Here is a 23,936-nt window from a genome sequence, read left to right on the forward strand (position 1 = left end):
GAGCGCATCGCACGCTAGCGGATGACTAACATAGTCGCCACCGAATTTTATTTATTTCTAAGGAAATGGAAAATAACAATAAAACCCTAAGGAAAGATGATAAGATGGTCATCGCAACCAAATCAGGTTCGGGATTCGGTTATGCGAGGGGAAGGTATTAACAACCCTCACATCTATTGTACTCAACTAGAACCTCCTATAGTTTAGGGTCAAAATGTCTGCTTGAATAATAATTGCAATTATCTATTCTAGTTATTAAAATATTTAAAAAAGGGAAAGAAAAAGTTAATTTTTTATTAGTGCGCTCGTTAGGGTTTCAAAACCACGTGCTTACGTATTCTCAGGTTCAATCAAAAAATTATAGTATCGAAGTTCGGTAAAAAAGAAGTGCTTGCTGGTTGATTTTATAGAATAGGGTTTAAGTCAAATTCTTTCGTTTAAACATTAACTTGTATGCTCGCACGATGAAGGCGGAAGCGCTTGTTTGTGTTTCGTGTCGAATGACCTAAACTATTCATTTCATGAAAAGAGTTTGAATTAAGCGCGCAAGGGCACAAGATATTTTGATGTGTCAAAGATTGATTTTAATTCGTTTTAAATTTGAATATCCGACCGATGCGGCACACACCAACCAATCAATTACTGGGGACATCATAGATGCTCATCCACTCATCCAAACATTTTCAAAAAGTTTGAACTAACTTGATTTAGAAAATAGTTTTGATTATGTAACTTGATTTATTTTTTGTTACTTTTGAGTTACATGAATGAATTAAGTATTTTGAACTAAATAAAATAATGGAATAAAGGGACATATTTTGGTATTTATTTTGTTAAAATACTAACCTAAATTAAATTAATAAAAATGAGAAAATAATAAATCTAAATTAAGTAACTAAAGCTAATTAATTAATAAAATTTGATTTTCTTTTTGTACTTTTTTAATCAACGAAATAGAATCAATTAAATAAAAGTAATTAGGGAAATTTACTAAATAAATAAAATTTACTAAATTACTAAAATAAATTTAATTTCAAAAAATTTAGAAGATAAATAAAATTAAAATAATAAATGCATAAAAGCTAAAATTAAAAAAAAATGGAATGAACAAAAAAAAGGGTCCAACATGGACTTGAGGAAGTGAGAATATCATTTTAGGCCCAAACCCATCACCACTAACCCTAAACATTCTTAACTTAATAAAATAATAAAAGTAAAAAAGAGAAAAAAAGTTTTAAAAAATGGAGAAAGGGGCGACGCCCCACTCATCTCTATTTTCCCTCCTTTGATTTTTCAAACAAATTTCTCAAATAATAACATATTGACATGTGGCATGTAACATAATCAAAAGAAAAGAACAATAAAAGAACTCCCTCACCCTAATTACTCGGTCCTCTCTGTATTCATTTTACTCAATTTCCTTTTCTTCCCAAACCTAAAGACACGACTCTCTCTTTGTTTCTATTCTTCATCTCTCAATCTCAGTTTCCTAACCATACAGTTCATTTTCTTTTGAAAAAGAAGAGAAAACTTTCCTCTTCCTCTCAAACTCAAACCAACAGGCTTCCATCTTTCTCAAAATCACAAAGCAAAACAAAATCAAATCAAACAAATATTCAATGAAATCCAAGAAGGGTGTAAGTACCGAAATTGGATAGGGGTGGCATGGCGTGGATGTGTCTTTAGCAGAGGGCCTTTCACGGGGATCCAGCGGTCTGCATGCTGATCGTAGATTCACATGAGATAGGACGGGTGGAGAGGGGTTCTGCATGGTCGTAGGTGGCAACAATACGCCTGCAATCAGAGCAGTTTCTGCGGTAGTCGGCGGCGATGCAAGCAGCTTTTGATTTCACTTTTTACTCCCTTTTTTCTCCTTTAATTTTTGTTGTGGTGTTATGTTTTTATTTGTTTGGGTTTGAACTTCTTAGAACTGTTCTTTTGTGTTATGAGTGTGTGATGTTGATATCGATTATTGATGTTGTTGTATGAAGAGTTTGAAAAATAATGAATATGGTGTACGTTGGTTTTGTGTGGAATTAAAAATGGTTATTATTGGTGGTGGGAGGTGGTAGGATGATGGTGTTTGTTGAGGTTAATTATTGTTTTGGTGGAAGAAGTTATTTTTATAAGTTGAGTTTTGTTGAAGGTGATATTAAAAAATGGGTGTTTTGTGGTGAGTTTTTTTTGTTGATACAGTATAAATGGTTTGATTTTGAAAAGATGCAAGTGTGGTTTATGGATGAGTTTGTGTGAGAAAAAAAACATGTGAGAGAGGGAGGAATATTGGCTACTTTCTCTATTTGTGTTTGTGTGTTTTTGTCGTGTAAGAGATGCATGGTATTTGTGGTGTAATTGGTATCTGGAAAACTTAATGGAAAAAGAGGAACGTTGATATGTGATGTTGAAAATTTTGGTTACCGCTTCTTGTTTTATCGTGTAATTTTGTGTGGGTTAGAATGTGTTTTCATGGTTAATTTTTTATTAAAAAATTAACAAAATTAAAGGTACAACAACAGGGTTTGAACCTTTAAAAAATTAACAAAATTAAAGGTACAACAATAGGGTTCAAATCCACGATACTACACTTGACCTTCTTACTACACTAATAACTGAGCTAACTGAATAATTCAAAATGCATTGCCTTTAAAAACTATAAAAAGGAAACATGGAAAAATTTGTAGTATGACACTCTCGCATTACCTTTTTTAAATTTTGAATGTCTAGACCAACATTGTGTTCTGACCATTAATTTATTCACTATATATCACCATGTTATCTCAATAACAACTTTTGATTTCAAAACTTGCATGAGCATTGCATTAGAATTACCATTTTGTAGGAGAAATTTTATCTGCAAGTCAACATTTAGAATCAAGGAGATTCCTACAATATGAAATTACTTACATAAGTTGATCATTCATAAAGAGTCACATCATAGGAAAATCACTTCAAGACTCGATCAATTAGAGGAAAACTGATCCAAAAATCGGTTAATCAAGGGTAACTACTTCAAGATTAAAAAATATTGGGGCAAGTCATCTCAAGGTCATATTATAACAAGCTACTTCAAAGACCAAACAGACTGGGGCATGATAACTTATATATAAAGTGGCGAGTTATCTTTGTATTTCAAGGTGCTTAGGTAAACCCTACAAAACACCAGCAACGATCGAGTTCAAAATGATTATCGGGAGATCATGCTAGCATAATATCCTATCAAATAACCTTTTCCCTTGATGAGAGACTTTTTTGCAAAAGAAACCTTTTGTTCAATTTTAACCATCCATTGCACACCACATGAGCACTCAACTCATCATCATCCATTATCTTAACATTAATCGTGCTTATATATATATATATATATATATATATATATATATATATATATATATATATATATATATATATATATATATATATATATATATATATATATATATATATATATATATATATATATATATATATATATATATATATATATATATATATATATATATATATATATATATATATATATATATATTACTCATTATTTGCATTACCATTATATCAACCATATTTTAAATTCTCTAGTATCAAACCAAGCATCTCATCCCATTCATCTGACATATTTCCATAGCATAAATCTAACATATAAAAAAGCCTTATAACACAAGCAGAAAAAAAATCAAACATCTACAATCAAAGTCCAACGTTGCTTGTTACCAAGTCATTTAAAAGTTTAAAGTCCAACCTCGCTTGGTACACACCTCTTAAATCCCAACCTTGATCGACGTCTCTTAGAGCCCAACCTTGATTGACGCTTATCAGAACTACGTAGCTATGAATTCTTAATTTTACAAAGGATGTCATGGGGTGTTGATACATTCCTCGCACATAATCAACTCATGAACCTGAATTTGGTTGTGATGCCCATATTTTTTGTTCTTTAGGGTTTTATCGACATTTTCCCTTACAAAATAAACTTCGGTGGTGACTTTATTGTCATTTGAGTGTTTACGTGATCGCGTATTTTTTGCATCGCGACAGGTAGGCATATCATGTCGATCAAGAAGATACAATCATTCACCGATATTAGATATTTCTCACATACCCATTGAGTCTTTACATTAGTATCTGTAGTAGTGGTGACTCCATTGTGGACGATAATGGGATCACTTTTAATCCAAATATTTTCACACACTTGGATGAAATGAAGGAGTGTGATGCTCTATAATAAAAAAGAACAAAAAGAAGTTAATCATGCATATAATATGCACCAGATATCAAGTCACGATTACCCATTATCTTTCCTAGCGTCCAAGCTATAAACTTTGCTTACTTAAACTAGTACTGTCTGTGATGTTCCTTGAGCTCTCTGATTAGGAAAGTCCTTTTTTATGTGACCAATCTCATGATAACAATAAGTCTCCATAATCCAATCGTTCACTTCCCAAAGTGAAATATCATACAACTGTTGCATTGTGGGGCATGTACAGGTTTTGCACCACGAACTTGTTTCCCTTTTAATGGAGATCCATGTGGCTTTAGTTGTTGATTAAGTCTACCGGAGTGCCTCTAAAGCTTATTTGCCTGTTCGCTTTTGGACCAAATATTTCTCAAACTTTTCTCAGCTACATAGCATTATTGTAATAACTCTACATAAGTGTCTAACCTCTGATGTGCTATGTTGGGCTCAATCTCTCCCATGACTCCAAATTTGAATTGATTGATTTTCCTTCTTTCATTTGGTCAATACAAGGCCTGATTAGAATAGGTTGCCATGTCCTCAAATTTCTTTACAAATTACGCCACTGACGCGTTTCCATGACGAAGCTACTGAAACTGTAAATACCGCATTAAGGCACTCCGGAAAGTACTTATCAAAAAATACCGCATTAAAATTATCCCAATCCTTCGGAATACTATATACAGTCATATAAGATGATTAATTAGTCGACCACTTTACTGCGGATCCTCTCAACATATGAGTGGAAAAAGTCATCTTGTCTTCTTCACTACAGGGAGTTACATGGAATATTTGCTCCATACTAGTAAGCTAGTCATGTGCCAATAACAGATTGAGACTACCATCAAATTTTGATGGTTTCATCCAGTCAAAGTCTCTGATGTTCTGGTTTTATGCTCCTTGTCGAGGAGGCTGAGGTTATGCAACACCCTACATAAACTCTTGTTATTGCAGCTGCATCTAAAACTGATGTCATTGTTGTTGGTACATCATATATGCCCAATGGTCCTCATCATTTCCACCTCCCTAATTTTCTCCCACATTCTTAGAACGAGCTCTCATCGGCATTTTATATCCTCGCGGTGGCTCAGCCATAATCATGCATATTACATATACATATATCAAGTTAATCATGCTCAATAACTTAATAGCGTGATAGTAAAAATAAGGTTGACAACACACACATATGAGGAAGACAAGATTTAACAATTGATGTCTCATGGCTAGGACGAGGATCAACCTTCTGTGATAACAACTATGCACTCCGAATAAGATACATCTAGAATTAACATATTCAGAATGCTATACATTGGTACTGATATAGACACAGTGTTTAAGCAACATAAATACATGAAAAATCATGTAGTCTACAACATAATGCCTACATATTTAACATGTATGATACAAAATACTAAGAACAAAATACACAGCTAAAATGAAAAGTATAAGGAAGGTTCTTCAACACCTAAAGTTTCCTTGCCCTTCCATTTGCACGAGACCTGCTCATCTTAAAAATATATCAGGAAAATGGGGTGAGATATTGCTATCTTAGTGGAGCCATACTAAACCTTAAGTCTTCTTTTTCAAAAATGTTTCCAATATTATTCTAATTCTACAAGTATTACAATCGCGTATCAGATAAATAAATTTAAAAGGGAATGAAGCTCATCTAGTCTGATATGATATTGGAATGTCAATACACTCGTTACACATACTATGTAGCCATCAGGAGATGGTTAGCTTCACAAAACATCGACTGGTTACTACCTCTTCTTATTTTCAAGTCTAGTTTAGGAAATTGAGGACTTCATATTAATCCTTTCCACTAAGGTTGGTATTACAGGGCAACCTAACACGTTTTCCTATATTACCCTCATAATAACAAGCTATAATCATCAATATGATTAGGAAGTCTCAACATTTATCATATGTATCGTACTTGATTTCTTTTGAAACCAATGCTCCCATTTGCCCACTTCCCGCTGTCATACCCCGAAATTTGTCCTACCCTTTTCACTTTTATCTGACTTTTGATCCATGGTTTGTCTACATATTAATAGGAATCATAAGACATTCATTTATAATTGCACTCTTGAAGTAAATACCATTGATTCAAAGGATTTTTGATGTTTATAATTAACATTGGAACTAGGGTTTCCCTAAGGACCAAATCTAGGGCATCTTGATGTTACATTGGCTAGTGTTGACCAATTCTCTTGAACTCAAAGTTATGGAACCCTAATTGCTTGATCTTTGGCACTTATGGGTCATATGGATTGCATCATGGCATTGGAATTGATTGTGTATGGTAGATTTTACTTGGTCAACCTTGAAAGATTGATTTCGACTGATTAATCTCTTTATGGGCCTTTTCCAATACACTAGTCCTTTAGTTGTTTGGTTTGGATTCAAGGCAAGGTATTATGGTTCATTCAATATCCATTATTCAATTCATTTCAAGAGGTCAAGTTTTATTCAAAGCATTCAAGTTCAATTCAATTTCAAATATTCAAATGCAATTTGGAGGGAAAATTGTGTTTCTTAGAATACATGTCAGATGCTACAATTCAAGGGCCACTTTCATTACAAATCACCCAAAGTTCCATTACAAGAAGTTCAAAATCCAATTCTACAAAAAAATATAAATTGTTGACCTAAAGTTGACTTTGGTCAATAATTGACCAAAGTCAAACTAACTATTCTAGCCCCTAAATCCACTTTGGTCTCCCCTTTTCAAGATTCTCTTCAATCATGCCATGATTTTCCTTCATGATCCATTTGGTTCCATGAAAATTTTGGTCCATGTCTTCAAACTCTGCCACCACCATGCTTAAGCCATGTCTTCAAACCTTGCCATCCCACACCAAATATCATAAGCCCACTAGTCCTGTTGCAAATACAGTAAAAAAACTCAACCAAACATACATGGCAAGTTTGATTTCAGAGATTCAATCAATTCACAAGTTAGACTAACATCACTAACAACTCGTATTCACAATCATGCTTCCAACTGTAACTAACATAAGCATCAACCACACTAACCTCCATAAACTAACTCATTCAAACTACAAGTCAAGAACATAACAAACACTGAAATTACAACAAGCTAAAACCAACTTCTCACAACCCTATACTAATTGTAATTCAAAATCCAAACATTCTAACATCACTAACTTCAACTAACAGTTGATTCAATTAAAAAAACTAACACTCCAATTCTTTAAACTAGCTACTACTAACAGAACAATTCAAATTCAGGCATAACAAATTTTCACAACAATTTCGAACAACTCTAAAACCATTAACAATAACATCCTAACCAACTTCAATAACAAGTTGCCAATACATGCAAATAAAGTCCCATAGGGCCATACCAGTTCAAGCAATGTAGTCATCATAGAAATTCATTCACATGATAATCTCACTGCTTTAACAAGACAATAGCAACTCAGTTCATAACTTCAAATTCAAAACTAACTTTCATAACACTTTAACATAGCATCACTAACAACTTATTAACACATAATTTCCAAGTTATAACACTGACAGCCACAAATTCACTCAATACACATTTTGAACAAATCTAACAAGTTTCACTTCAATTCAACATCAAACTCAAACTCTATCAACAACCCAAATCAGTTCCACATTGGCAGACATCTAGCATAGTATTTCAATGTTCATTCACTAATTCACCAACATTCAAGATTTTAAACAATTCTAACTGTAGCAATTCATATCAACAACATTAACTATAACTAACTCCTAACATATTTTCAATCACAACTAACATACCCTAACTGTTTTACTAAATCTAACAATTCCAATCCAATAACAGTAGCAACATAACTAACTGATTATTTTTCATATTGAAATTCATACTAACAGATTTCCCTCCTTCACTAAATTCGATTTCAGTTCATTTCAATGATTGAACACTAAAAAAATCTAACTAATTTTTCCAAAACCTCTAACTGCTAACAACATGTTATCAACAATTAACCTAACTGATTTCACTAACGGGTTCAACTCATAACAAACTAAACTAAGAGAATTTCACAATGTCAGTTCATAACTAACAACCTTCCTCTCAATTTCACTAACCACTTAACCCTGCCCTAACAGAGTTGACCAATTTCCCAAAGTTGTTACAGATTTAACCCTCTATATAATTCTCATCCTCTTCAATCATTAATCAACAATCACCACTCCACAAAAAACCTGCAGAATTTTCATAATCTCACTCAATCTGAATTCTCTCTCTGCAACTCTCAAACACACTTTACAGTCACTCACACACATAACACAACAACAACAATCAGCCTTCCTACAAACTAACATCCAAGAAGAAGAAGAAGAAGAAGAATAAGAAGGAATTGGTGAAAAAGAGCAAAGAATTCAAAGTTACCTTGATCGTTTTTCTCTGGTATTTTCATCTTCGTCCACAACTTCGGGTGCTTAAACAATCTCCAAGGCAGCCTCCGCCTTGTAGGTAAGCCCTCCAAACTTCACTCATTTTCTCCATTTGGGTTACCAACATGTAGCTCTTGATGAGGGGAATCAAAGCCCCAAGGTTGTGTGGCTTGATTCCTCTCCTTGACGATTTAATTTTAGTTTGAAATATTAGGGTTCATGTAAGGTTTAATTTGATTTGGAATTTGGAGAAACATGGTGGAGATTGTGAAAGAGGGTTGGATGTGTTTGATTGAGTGAAAAGTGTTTTATTTCACTCTGAACTGAACTTTTCCACTTTGGTTTGGGCCTTCCAAGGCCCCAGGCCCATGTTTTGCTTCTAGCACCCATTTTTCACTATGTATCCTCCTTCTTGCAAACACTACAACATTTTGGGCTGCTGACTAAGCCCAATTATGCTTTACTTGCCACACCCCCTAGACAACACATACCCCTCCCTCTATTTTTTTTTCTATTTTTTTTACTTTATTCATTTGGTTTTTTGTTATTTTTCAACAGCTTTTCTTAATCAATTCAATGCATGAATACTTATTTCTTTTTAATACATTCTAGTGCCATTTTTCACATTTTATTTTAGAACATTCCATGATATTACTTAGATAGTATTTATATTTTAATTGGATTTTATTCATTAATCCACCTTTTAATCAATAAATATAATTTACACTAGATCTTTTATTAGTAATTAATCAACATTAGTCTTAGAATTTATTTGCATTTAGATTTTTAAGAATTAATAACATGTTCACATTATATTTTTTATTAGTATTTTATTTTTAATTTTAGAAATTAATAGGTGTTAGCATTTTAATTCCTTCATGATTTTAATTCTTTAAATAAAATCCATGTGCTTTCATACCTTGGTCACCCCCCTGAGTGATTTAATTGGTCAAAGTTAATTTTGATCAATTAATCATTTCACCTTTATTTGATTCCCTTATCAAGTCAAGTGATCATAAGTCCCTTGATCACTTGATAGGATCAGATCTTTGTACTTGCATCACAATGGATTCCAAATCAAACACAAGTTTAAGATATCATGCAAGACCTCGAGGTTGAAGACTCTAGACATCAAGCACAACAAAAATATTCACCTTCAACACTTGTCAGTTATGATGCGAATTATGTGCCACGAGCCTTAAGAAACGAAGAAGAATGAAAGAGATTATTCATATCCTTGTTTTGAGTATATTTGGGTACGGGGCGTAGGCCCCAATTATTTAAAGTATTCGCCTTTGTTCATAGACTTTAGTGTAATTCAAATTTCATAACTATCAAGTCTTCTTCTCCATAGGCAACATCTCAATACTGCAACAATCTTCATTAACAATACTTGTCTCTTTGGACCAAACACATCGCTCTCTTTGACATCCATACATTCTTTGGGTTAATCACCTCATGGTTAAACACCCATATCTGAATGAAACACTTCATGTATTTCCCCGTGGAGTTTCATGCTCTGGAAAACTTCATGCATTGTCCTGAGGAGCTTCATGCTCTGGAAACCTTCATGCATTTCCTTGTAGAGCCTCATGCTCTAACAACTTTCATGCATTTTCTTGTGGAGCCTCATGTTATGGCAACCATCATGCATTACCCTGTGGAGCCTCATGCTCTGAAAAGCTTCATGCATTTTCCTGTGGAGCCTCATGCTCTGAAAATCCTCTTCTTGTAGGTCTTGATCCTTGGATCTAGGCCAAATCCTACAACTTTGCACTGGTCACACCATCTATTGGTTAACGCTACATTCTTTGGTTCAGACACAACCATCTATGGCTTCAAAAACATAATTTTGGTTCAAATTATACTTTCACCATATCCAACACAACACTTTCCACAATTTCTTTTACAATTCAAACAACACTTTTGCAATTCAAATCAAGTTCTTTTGTATTCAATTCAATCAACTCTTTCTTTTTCTTTTATCACACAAACTTTTTCAAAACAATTGATTTCTTTTCTTAAAAGAACTGTTATAACCCGTTCCTTAGTAGTCAGACTAAAAGCTTGGAGCATCCAAACAAGGATCAAATCAGCTAACGTCTACACACTTCTAGGATACGATTATAACTGTTCCCTAAAATCAACCAACAAATCCGTATTTTCTACCATGAACTATAAAGCTTTGATTTTCTCATTACACTATAAAAATACTTAGGCACGAGGGTTCGAATCCTTGGCGAGCACACTAATTATAAACTTATTATTTCCCTATTATCATTTCGCAAGCATCTTTATATAATAACACTCATACGCGCAAAGAACAAACAAAATGGTTCCTGTTGAATACACTGGATGTGAGGAGTGCTAATAGATTCCCTTTACATAACCGACTTCCTTACCCCTTTTCTCTTTCCCTTGAGTTTTATCGATATTTTCCCTTTCCGTCAGGAATAAATAAAGTTCAGCGGCGACTCTGTTGTATCTTCAAGCGTGCATTGCGCTTAGGTGTTTTTCGTTGGGCGACACCCGCAATACATTATGTATTCAAGATTTCACCACTACTTTCCTCATATAATAACCTAAGGTCAATAATATTCTTCACTCTATTTTTTAATTTATCACCAAACATAATCACATAATTAAAAGTTCTTTATTTATTAATTCCCTTTTATATGATAAATGAAACAGAGGACAATGCATTAGTTTCCTAACGCATTTGATCTCGCTTGAAAGGAAACTCCAAAACTCAATTTATGGTGTTTTAGGTTAGGTAATTAGTTTTAAAAAAGGGATAAATGGTTACCAGAAGCTACTGGCTCATTTTGGGGCATTTTTCCAATTAGGTAATCGTTTACCAACAAGTAATAATCGATTACTAGAAGCCACTGCCTCTTAAAACCTCATTTATGAGTATTTTTCTAGTTAGGTAATCGGTTACCAACATATATTAATCAGCTACCATAAGTCACTTCCTCTCAAAACACCATTTTTAGGCATTTTTCCATGTAGGTAATCGGGTACCAATAGGTAGTAACCCGTTACCAACCTGCTCAGGCCCGAAACCCATACGCAAATTCACCATTTCTCCACCTACAATTCAATGTAATCAAGTTCTAACACTAGTAAGAGACCAAAAATGGGTCAATCATGACAAGCAACCGATCATTCATACACATTCATGAACAACAAGTAATTAAGGCATGGAATCAAGCAAAGAGGTGATGATGAAGGTTATGATCCAAAATTTCAAATTTTCTTTTTCTTCAAAGAGCCAAAAATCTAGACATGCAAGAGAGTTTCTTCAAGACTGATCAAACAAACTTCTTCATTCTCTCCCTCTCCCTCCCACACACACGCACACGCACACGCACACGCACAACACACGCACACAAAATATGATGAAATGAATCAAAATGTATTATTTACTCAATTTATGGTCCTTCTTATGTGTAATTACCACCATATCACTAATGAGATTAGTGCCCATAATCTACATGCTTAGCTTTAAAACCTATTCTTAACCTCTATCATTATAACTAGGGTTAGGAAAAGAAGGATATTACATTAATTGTGAGGAAATATATATCATTTATTGAAAATTTATCAAAAAAAATTACAATAATATTTAATATGATATTTTTTATTTTATAAAAATTCATATTATCATATAATGCATATACCCACTAAACTAAGAATGTTACTATGTTAGTTAACTACAAAATTTAGATGTTAATGGTGTATGACACTTATACCAATGGTCTATTAAAATTATGTAGATATATATTATCTATACCTATAATTATATTTGTTATATTAAAAATTTCTTATAATGTATAATCATTTGCAGTCATATATTTTGTCCTTTTCAATAAGTTCTATAGAATGATGTAAAAAATATTTTACATAATTATTTGTTATAGAGAAAATGAGAAAAAAAACAAATTAAATACAATTTATATTGAGAGAGATTAGAAATTCTTTATCATTCAATGCACTCAAATATAAAGTTTATAAAATCATAATGGAAGCAACAAAGAAAAAAGCATACCATAGAAAATACATTACTACGAGGATGATTTATTAGTCTAACTATGATAATCCTCCATCCACCTAGAAGTTTTGTTATATGTTTTCTTTCTCTTAAGGTTTTCTCTTTAATCTCATCATTTAGCTCTTGTATCTTACCTGCTCAAATATTCCATAAATTGGGTCATATCAAATGAATAATCCATATCTATGAAAATATCCTAATAAATTATGCATTCAAATTTAACAGCAATGCCTACTTTTTACTCTTCGTCTTGTTTGTAGAGTCTCTCCCGGTAGTGTTGGTGCTTTCTTTCAAACTTGCCAAGTAACACTTTCCACAAATATTTTTGATACCAACATGATCATAGGATCCACATATATTACTACCACAAATTGGTAGAACCATTTTGTTCCACGTAGATTGGCTAAAGGTTGAATTAGAAGAGGCGTTAATTGGATACACCTCGCCAATTGTGTGACACTAATAAAACTTATAAATGAGAAATTGTTTAATGATTGAATGGGCATGCTTAATTTATATTATCATCAAGAAATAATTGTTTAAGAAAAAAATCCAATACAAAACCATTGGATAATAATGCATTAAAATAACTTCCATATATTTTAAAATTGATTAAGAAATATATAATATACATAATCATTATTCAAAGTATATATATATATATATATATATATATATATATATATATATATATATATATATATATATATATATATATATATATATATATATATATATATATATATATATATATATATATATATATATATATATATATATATATATATAATTTAATTGAAATACACTGTCAGTTAATTATGTAAAATAATTTTACACTTTCAGTTAATGTTATGCATTGGATATTGAAATAAGTTTGACTTTTATTTTAAAAACCTATAAAGTAATGCAAACGGGTGATGGTGATGAATCGACAGTGTAAATCTTTTTACACTTACAGTGTATAATAAATAATCCCATATATATATATATATATATATATATATATATTCAAAGTCATTTATTTAAAAAAAACAACTTTATAATGAATCAAAAAATATTAAATTTGAAATATACATTAAAATAAATCGTAAGGTTATCTCGTCAAGCCAACTCATTTGATAGTTGTGTAAAGATATCTAATTTCATGGGTGCGGGTTCGAACTTGTGACATCTCACTTATTTATATTTAATTGTATGTTTGATATAATTGAGGGATGTATATGGGAGAGATTTTAATTAAAGGGAAAGAAGGGGAGGGAAAGGGAGGGAAGAGATTTTAATTATATATATGTTTTGTTAAAAATATGAAAGGGGGAGAGGGTTACGTTTGGTTCATTGGGGGATGTATTTTAAAATTAATATCCTTTTTTATCCTTGTAATTTTATCATGAGACTCGTGATTTTCATCGATAAAAATTTGAACACAAAATCTCTAACGAAATATAAGTATTCAATTAGAGAACGTCAAAACATATTTTAAATATAAAAATGTAAAGATAATAATATAAAATTTAAAAATATTATCTAATACAATAAATTATTAAAAAAGATATCATAAATAAATATGTTAAGATAATTAAGAAAAGACATTAAACTTTAATATTAAAATAAATTTTAACATATTCAATGAATAATAAGATATATATATATATATATATATATATATATATATAAAAGATCAATTGAAATACACTGACAGTGTAAAAGGGTTTTACACCGTCAATTAATTATAGACGTTGGATATTAAAAGAAGTTTGACTTTTATTTTAAAAATCTATAAAGTAATACAAACAAGTGATGGTGATGAACCGACGGTATAAAACTTTTTACACTGACAGTGTATAGTAATTAATATATATATATATATATATATATATATATATATATATATATATATATATATATATATATATATATATATATATATGAAAATAAGAGAAATGAGTTTTTTCCAAAATAAAATTTTTAACATTTTAATAAGTTAAATTTATATTTAAATAAAAAAATAAGGATAAATATGTAAATATAATCATCATTAATATAAAATACCCCACTCCCTTTCAAATCCCTTAAAATTAGGGAAAGTAAAAAGTGGTCGAGGATCGGTTTTTCTCCCATCCAACGACTCTCTTTTCTAAAAATTAAACGAGACACATCTAATGTTAAATACTCAATCCTCTCCCATCCCGTCACCCATCCCCACAATTTAGAGTCTAAGGATACGTTTATTTTAAGTTTAGAAGTAATATTCCTTGAAATCTCATTCTTATCATTATTATTATTTGGAATAATATTCATATCAAAGTGTTTGGCAAAAACTAAATTTCCTAGGAATGTTTATAATATTTATTTAATTTAAAAATTATAAAAAATAAAATAAATAAATAAATATGAGTAGTAATGGGGAGTTGTAGTTAGTTGAACTTTATTCTCATGGGAATGATGAATTCTCACCCTTTAAACCTTGGAATAAAAATAAAAGAATCATGTGTGAATAAAGTTCCTGGAAATAAAATATACCATGGAATAATTTTTTTAAAATTGAATCAAACATGGGAATGTTGCATTCCCATGATAATATTCCCAAGAATATTTAATAAAACCTTGAAACAAACATACCCTAAGAGATAAAATTCCATCAATTAGGCTACTAGACTAAAAAACAAATCATAAAATTCCCTAAAACATCTTAGATAACAATAAGTATTGATATTATTGACGATCATAAAGAAGATGAAAAAAAATATAACATTACTTTATTTTAGTAAGAAAAGTACTTATATATAAATCTAAAAACAAAAGTCAAAATAAAATAATTAATCGAACAAATAAAGATTTAACTTAATTCATAGACAAATGAAAATAATTTATCTTGATAGTCAATTAAAATTAGAGAAATACTATAAATACTTTTTTTCTATAGGCATGCCAACAAAGTTCAACTTCAATAGAAACTGCTATTAGAATTATAATTTGAGCCTCATGTTGCGATGCAAAAAAATGCCTGAATGTACTAACGTTCGAAATAATTACAGAGTCGCCACCAAAGTTTTATTTTTAAAGGGAAACATTGATAAAACCCTTGAAGAAAGAAAACACGGTCGTCGCCATCAGTTTTGGGTTTGGGAGTCGGTTATGCGAGGGGAGGATATTAGCACCCCTCACATCCGTTGTATTCAAGTGGGATCTATCGCATTGCAAAAAATACCCGAGCATAAATAACGCTCGAAATTACAACATAGTCGCCACCGACGTTTATTTATTCCAAAAGGAAAGGTAAAATATCGATAAAGCCCTTAAGAAAAAGAAAATGGTCGTTGCAACCAAACTCGGGTTCAGGAGTCAGTTATGAGAGAGTAAGGTATTAGCACCTCTCACATCTATGTACTCAACGGAAACCATTTAGTTAGATTTGTGAATGAAATATTAGATTTTGTTATTTGCTTTTTTCTAATTATTAAGAGCTTGAAAGGAACGAGAAAAAACTAAAAATAAGTTTTTATTAGAGTGTTTGACAAGATTACGAGTCTTGCTCTTAGGTATCCTCTGGTGCGCTGAAGAATTAAAAGTTACGTAGTTCAGGCAAGAAAAATATATTTGTTTTGGATTTTTATTATATTACTTGACGAGACGTTGGATCTCACTTATACGTATCCCCAGGTGCTATGAGGATCTCCATGCTACGTAGTTCTAAGTAGCAAAAGTTTGTTGGTTGGTCGATTTTTGCGAAAGATACTTAGTCGCACTCGAGTGGAAAATATTGTTTGCTACCCAAAATATGGAGAAGTGAACATTGGCATTGCACTAGAATGGACAACATAGCTTGGAATCACATAGAGTTATATTCTCATCATATTCGAGTGGAAGGCGTTCTTACTTCTTACAGATGGTAGGAACGAAACTTTGTTTGCATCGTCTTAGAACAGACGAAGCATCTTTCGTTTATGAAAAGGTTTTGGCATTGCGCTAAAGTGGAAAATGGATTTGATTGGTTGATATTTTTTTGGGGTTGGAGACGAGTATTCGAATAGTCAAATTATACATCAGGTATCCAAATACTAAGGGAAAATAGGGGCATACACCTAACTACTCCTTTTTCATCCCAATTATTTGTGATAAGTATTTAATTATGAATTAAAGTCCTTTAAAGATGACAAGTACTTGGAAGACAAATTATACAGCAGGCGCATAAATACTCAGGGAAAAGAGGGCATACGTCTAACTAGTCATTTTTCATCCATTTTATTACGAAAAGATCTTGATGCAAAACGGATTAGAAACTTTTACAGATGAAAAATACTTGGGAGGCAAGTTATATAGCAGATGCCCAAGTAGTTGGGGAAAATAGGGGCATACGCCTAACTATTTCTTTTTCATTCATTTTATAAAAAAATTGTTTAAAGTAATTAAGTCAAATGACTTATGTTTTATTTTTAAAAAAGACACTTAATGTTGATTGTAACACCATAAACCCAAAAATGCATAAATTATGAAAATAAAACAACAACACACATAGGGTGTCACTAACACACCATATAAATCTGCTCCGTAACACAGATTATTTAAAACATGCCTTAAGTTAAACACCTATCGTCATGTGCTCGCCTTTACATAGGCTCATCGCAGTAAAATAATAAATTTAAGATGATTCAACAATCAAATCTATCTCATATCATTGACATGGTTATGGCAAATGCCTTCAACAATAAAAACATTAAAACAATAACAAGTAGCAAATCAAAACATTCGCCCATCCAGTGTTACAGATCAGAGCAACAGAATCTAAAACATAGCATAAAATATAAATGAAAGAAGAACAACCTTAACGTCATCCTTCAAATTCTAAGATACCCAATTACCTGCTCGTATGTACCCCGAAATGAGCGCATAACCACACAAGCAACGAAGGGGTAAGAATATGCTATAATATATAATGGTGCAAAATTATGAAAAGGTAGCCTAAATAAACAACAATAATTATTCAACACAATTCAATCACATACTTCACCAAAACATTATCATTCCCTGATAATAACATAATCATTCAATATATATGCAACTAATAAATGCAAACATACTCAACACCCCGACTCAACAATGCATGTGGTACCATTATGGACAACACACGTCCATATCGCTCCTGAATCCCCGCCATAGGACCATACATACCAAAGTTGAACCAAAGTTTGTACACCATGATGTATGATTCACCATAACATGCAATATCACCAAATGATCACCATACAATCACTATATAATCACTAGAATAACAAAAATATCATATTCCATACAAAATAAGTGGGTTAAATCCATAACAACATGATCAATAACATCATTTACCTCTAAATAGAGGCCAAACAACAACCTATTCACAATAACACAACAAAAATCAGAAAGACATGTCAATTCCATGCAGTTGAGCAAATGACACTCATTTTGGCTGTGTGACGGGTTACCCTATCACCAAAGTGATGCCCCTCGCCTTCCACATCATCTCACACGTCACATATGTGACGCCCGTCCCACCACCCATGCTTGGTGTCATACCCTAAATTTTTCCCCACCTAAAATCATTCATCTGCATATTTTCATCTGCATCTCATTCTGCATAATTTTTTATGACCATTTCATTTGGTCATAAGATCCCATTTCATGCATGGGTCAAAATTAAGACTAAGGTCAATCTCTATTTTGAGGTTCATTTTGAAAAATCCATATCATTTCATACATTGTTATCATGCATTATTTGAAGTCAGTAAAGTGTTGAAATTGATTTGATTCATGGTTTAGTTAATATCATATTATTTTGTTGAGAAATAAGTGTTTGTTTTCTTATTAGCCAAGTATCAATACTTTTGATCTTTCCTTAAAAAAGAATTTTATTTTAGAAGACTTTAATCTAGTATCATTTCATTGTATTTACCATTTTCATTTCATTCCATGCACTGTTGCAAGTTTAAATTTCTCTTTAACCATAATAGTTGCCATTAAGCTATACTTGCATTTTAATCTTTGAATTGTTTCTCAATTGTTATTATCGTGATACATACTTTTATTCATGCATACTCAAATGATAAATTTCAAATACTTCAAATAAATGACATATGCATATGCATTTCTCACATTATTTTAAGGGACATTTTTGCATTTTAATTTTTTTTATAAAAATCAAGTTACAAAAAGAGTTTTTCTACATAGTTTTTTAATTGCATTTCAATCATAAAACCTACATCACATAAACCATAAAATCACAAGTTTTTTAAACTTTTCATGATACATGGTGCCATGACATTGCGTTATATGCATCATATAAAGTTTTGGTAACATAAGAAGACAAAATAAAAAAGGCATCTTTCACCAACATATCATACATGTTTCCCTATATTTTTGTTACAAACACAATAAGACAAAATTGCAAAAGTATCTTTTCTCCTCTCTCTCTCTCTCTCTCTCTCTCTCTCTCTCTCTCTCTCTCATACACTCACACACACATACAAGCAACCCATTCCATTTTTTCTTACTAGCACCAACAATTCCATTACCAATAAATTCATAACAACTAGTATTATCCTCACATGTTTTGATCTCCTCATGCATTTCCCATTAAAAAAACCTAACCTTCACCTAAAATACTAAGATATGAGAAGGAGAAGGGGCATCCATTATTCACCAAAAGCAAGAACAATCACTATTGCATAGAAAAATTCAGCAAGTCACAAAAATAAAAAAAAGGATACACATCACCTTACAACATAGAAAAATATCATCTTCCCTTATGTCGCATTACGCGAAAAACCGGCGGGAAAGAAGAAACAACAGAGCCGCCACCGTGCGTTATTTATCCCAAAAGAGGGAAAGGAAACGCTCAGAGTAAACCTAGGAAAGACATGGTCTCGCGACCAAAGAGGATGGGTTCGGGAGTCGGTTATGCGAAGGGAAGGTATTAGCACCCCTACGCATCCGTCGTACTCGACAGGATCCACGCACAAAAGGAAGGAAAATGGTTGCTAAAACACTGCTCACACACTCACACAAACTGGCTGAAAGAGACACAAGAAAACAGACAAGACTGACTCGGCAGGATATCGCATCCTGGGCCTACTTAGTCTATCAGGCATAGACATCAGAGTCGAAGTAGTTCGGACTGGGGAAACGACACATGCTCGCTAGGATATCGCATCCTATGCATACGTATCTCCTTGGACGAAGGAGAATCAGAGCATTCGTAGCTCGGCTAACACGCACACAAACAAACACAGGCAAAGGAAAACGTGGAGCCTGAATGCCAATCGCTGGACTTACATCAGCATCCGAACCAAAACACACACAAAGAGGCAAACGTGGAGCCCGACTGCCAATCACTGGACTTACATCAGCATCCGAACCAAAACACACGCAAGGGTGGTTAAGACACAAAGGGTTGAAAAAGAAAAAGGGCGCCCGGAGAGATCAGCTCATCTCCTGCCTACGTACCTCATCTGGTATGAGGATCAGGGCGACGTAGTTCCCCTACGCAGGGACAAAGGACTAGCCTAACCAGATAACAGAGGGAGACACAACTCTAGGGAGACTACGACTCGAGCCTAGATGTTGTCATGCAAAGTCGTCCCTAAGTTAAGGTTTCTAGCTAACTGGCACAGGGAGCCAGCCTATCCTAATCATGACTCACACAGGAAGCAAGCCACACCTAACCTAACTTGCACAGGAAGCAAGGGTCTCGATTGCAACTAGGGCAAGAGAAAGGGGAGGTCTCAATCGCAACGAGGGCGAGAGAAGAGAATTAGTGTTAGTTGTTAGTCAAACTCGACAAGACATCGCATCTCGTGCCTACGTATCTCATCTGGACATGAGAATCAGAGTTGCCGTAGTTCGGCTAAACTATTCCTGTTGGTTTGTGTTTTTTAAATGGACAACGTCACTGCGCAATCTACCTGATGCTCGACCTTTGGAGACTTACTCATCTGTAGTAGAAGGAGTTAACGTATCCTTAAGAGGGGATGATGTTTGTTTGTGTTTTAAGAAAGCTCAAGCAAGAAAGGAAGTCCTATACGAAGGAACCGTGCTACCTTAATTGACATGCAAACGAGACTACGCGGAGTCTAGCAAACCTAGGGGATACAATCACACCACACAAGCACATACAGCATGAAATAAACACACCAACAAGGGGCTCAAACACCAAGGCTAGGTTTTAGTCGAGGGGTCATATCAACCTCAACAAACAAACCACTGGAACTGGGTAATGTTGCTCTTAACCTTGCCATTGAGGGGCTAAGGTGAAGCAGATGAAAGGAGATGAGGGGTGTGCCTCATTGCTCTTATCCCTGGTCAGGGAGAGCATTTGACAAGAATGTGTGGGTTCAGAAAGTGGGAACCCTTCTACACATTTGATACTGACTCAACTGTACAATTGTACAAGATCTTGGGTTTGTATCTGCAATGCATCAACACAGTGGTGTGAGCAAAGCAGATGACACACAGAATAGCAGGGGATAGGTTGCATATCCCTTGGGTTCTGCCAATTGCCTCTTCACTTAGGAGGTCTTTGACTATGTACAAGGACAAGATTTAAACATACACAAACATTGCCTCTTAAGGAGGACTTCAGACAGTTGCCTGGCCAAGTAACAGGCCAGGTCTTCCAGACTACATGAAGATCAGAAATATACCTCAATGCAAATTGCTTAATAAGCAAAGCAAAGCAAAAGTTCACAAAGGAACTGAGCAACTAAAAGCACCTGAAATAGTCAAGCAGACATTAGTATACAACTTCAAAACAAAGCAAAAGGAAACAGACATCAACAGTTAATCATAAGCAAGTGAATGTGCAAGGCACAAGGCTCAAGGCATGTGAGCCAAGCCACCTACAAAACAAACAAGTTAATCAATGGTATTCAAGCAAGCTCAATCAAAAGAATTGGTCTCATTGGTCATTTGTTGGTCAACCTGAAAACATGAACTCAAAGGTGAGTAACAGGACCACTAGGGCAAGCCTAGGGTCAAAAAGGAATGAAAAAGTCAAAACAGCAAAGGGCAAGCATCCAAAATCATGTTCAAACAATCAAGAATCAATGCCAATTGGTTTCACATTCATATCAATCATTATCATCATTTCATGAACAATTTAAGCCAAAGTAATGCAAACAGAAGCTCATGGGAGTCAACAGCAAGACTTGCATCAAAAGTAAACTCAAACATTTTCAAAAATCACCAAATAAATCATGATCTATCACAAACCACAGCATGGCAAGCATGTCAAATTTCATCTCATTTGGACAAGTGGAAGGCAGTCAATGAAAATCAGAAAGTCAAAGCAATTTTGAACATGCTCAAAGAAGTCAACCAAACATGCATCAACTTGAAAAATTCATAAATCAGAGAGGGCATATGATAAATGAATGGGACTAAAACCATGGCAAATCTTAGGATGTCTAGTTATCTCATGTAAAATTTCATGTCCATCTAATAAAGTATGAGAATTTCACAAATGAAATGGCAACATGCATCACATAAGGTCAACATTTTGGTCAAACAAAGGAGAAAATCTCAAACAATTAGGAAAACGGCACAAACAATTCCACAAAAAAACATGTGCAAACTAGACATACAAGAGTAGGTTCATGCAAAATTTTAGATCAATTGGAGGTCAAGAAGCATGGATATAAAAATCAGCAAGTTGCACATCAATGGTGTGACACAAATTGTCACACCCTACTTCAAAAATTCACAACTCACAAACCACATAAGATAAATTCATGAACTTTACATCAAAATAAACATGAGTGTGTCTAGTTTGTGCTCAAAAAGTTTCAAGTCCATAGGATAAGTTATGACAATTTCACAAAGGATTTGGCAAGATGTACAAGAAAAGGATACATGTCACAAACCAATATGCCAAATAAAATCCAATGATCAAAAAAATTCTGGAAAAATTATGATAAAAAAGTAGAGCTCATGATGAAGATTATGCAAAAAGTTTCATGAAATTTGGAATTAAAATGAAGGAGATGTGATTTTTCAAAGTTTGATGATCAAATGGAATAAAAATGGAAAAGAAATAACTAATTTGAATAGGTCATATGCCACGAATGGCACTTTTGTAAATAAGGGATCACTTAACTAAAACGACTGTGTTTAAGGCCACGAAAAGAAATAAGCTGATTGGCCAGTATGCAGGAACAGTGCCATGCACACGTGAGTGGATGAAGTTCTGGGCAAGGCATGAAGATAAGCTAGGGTTCATGTACAGTATGCAACAACATTCATCCCTAATTCGAGTTCATCAAAGATTTTTCCAAAAATCAAAATTGAATACATAGACATGATCAGCAAGCAATGACAAACACGAATCCATCATCAATCTCCATTAAAACACAGTATAACTCAAGAATCGAGCAAGAATGGAATTCATCATCAAACTTCATTTCAGCATAACTCGAGCAATAATCAACCATTTTAAAAAGTAAGACCATCACAAAGCTCAGCATGGAGAGATCTTTCTAAAACACGCATTTATTTGAAGAAATAAAGAGATCGAAAGTTTACCAATCCTGAAGAGCAGCTGAGATTCAGTTGTTATTTGGCTTCAAATCTTCGAAACAGGTGAAGCTCCTAGTCCCCAAATGATGAATTCTTGAAGGCTTTGAGCTCAAAGAAGCTTGGCATGGAGGTACACGAGTTCTGCCATGGATGATGTTCTGAAAAACAGTCGGGCAAAGGCTTCTTACAGTTGGAGAATGATGGTGAAAACAAGCTTAAAATGGTGTTTAGATGGTGGATCGAGCAAGGCAATGTTCGGTTCTCTTGAGGTTTTTTTGAAGATTTTGAAAATGGCAAGAAAATGAAGTTTTGAGAGAGTGAGGGAATTTCTGTGTTTGTGTGGCTGCTAGGGCTACCAAATGCTCAGAAAAATGGTATATATGTGCTGTTTAACTTTTAATCCATGTATGCTAATCATGCTTAGCTCAAATGAATCAAATTGCTAATTTGTCACATTGGTCCATATGGTGAGGTATGTATTGGCTAGGGCACGAAATGGGCCTTGCACAAGTCACAAATGACATTTCCAATCAATTCCAATTGGCCAATCTGACTGAAAATGCTTAATTCAACAATTCAATTTTGCACCACACTTGAATTTTAAACATGATAGTTCAAAAAGGGCCATTTTGATCCATAGAGTTTTGGCACATGAAAGTTACATTTTTGGAAAGAGGAGGTTAAATATGACTTGTTGAA

General features: G+C 33.3%; 1 long non-coding RNA gene across 1 annotated transcript; it reads right to left on the bottom strand.

Moving 5' to 3' along the window:
* Positions 1–6,792: 6,792 nt before the first annotated feature.
* Positions 6,793–8,966, bottom strand: LOC127079696 (uncharacterized). The gene is made up of 2 exons (XR_007787946.1): positions 8,640–8,966; positions 6,793–7,118 (listed from the first exon to the last, which is right to left on the bottom strand). It is a non-coding gene; the product is annotated as an uncharacterized LOC127079696 (long non-coding RNA).
* Between the last annotated feature and the right edge of the window lie 14,970 nt (positions 8,967–23,936).

Source organism: Lathyrus oleraceus, chromosome 1, assembly GCF_024323335.1.
Source record: "Lathyrus oleraceus cultivar Zhongwan6 chromosome 1, CAAS_Psat_ZW6_1.0, whole genome shotgun sequence".
Classification (NCBI taxonomy): Eukaryota; Viridiplantae; Streptophyta; class Magnoliopsida; order Fabales; family Fabaceae; genus Lathyrus; species Lathyrus oleraceus.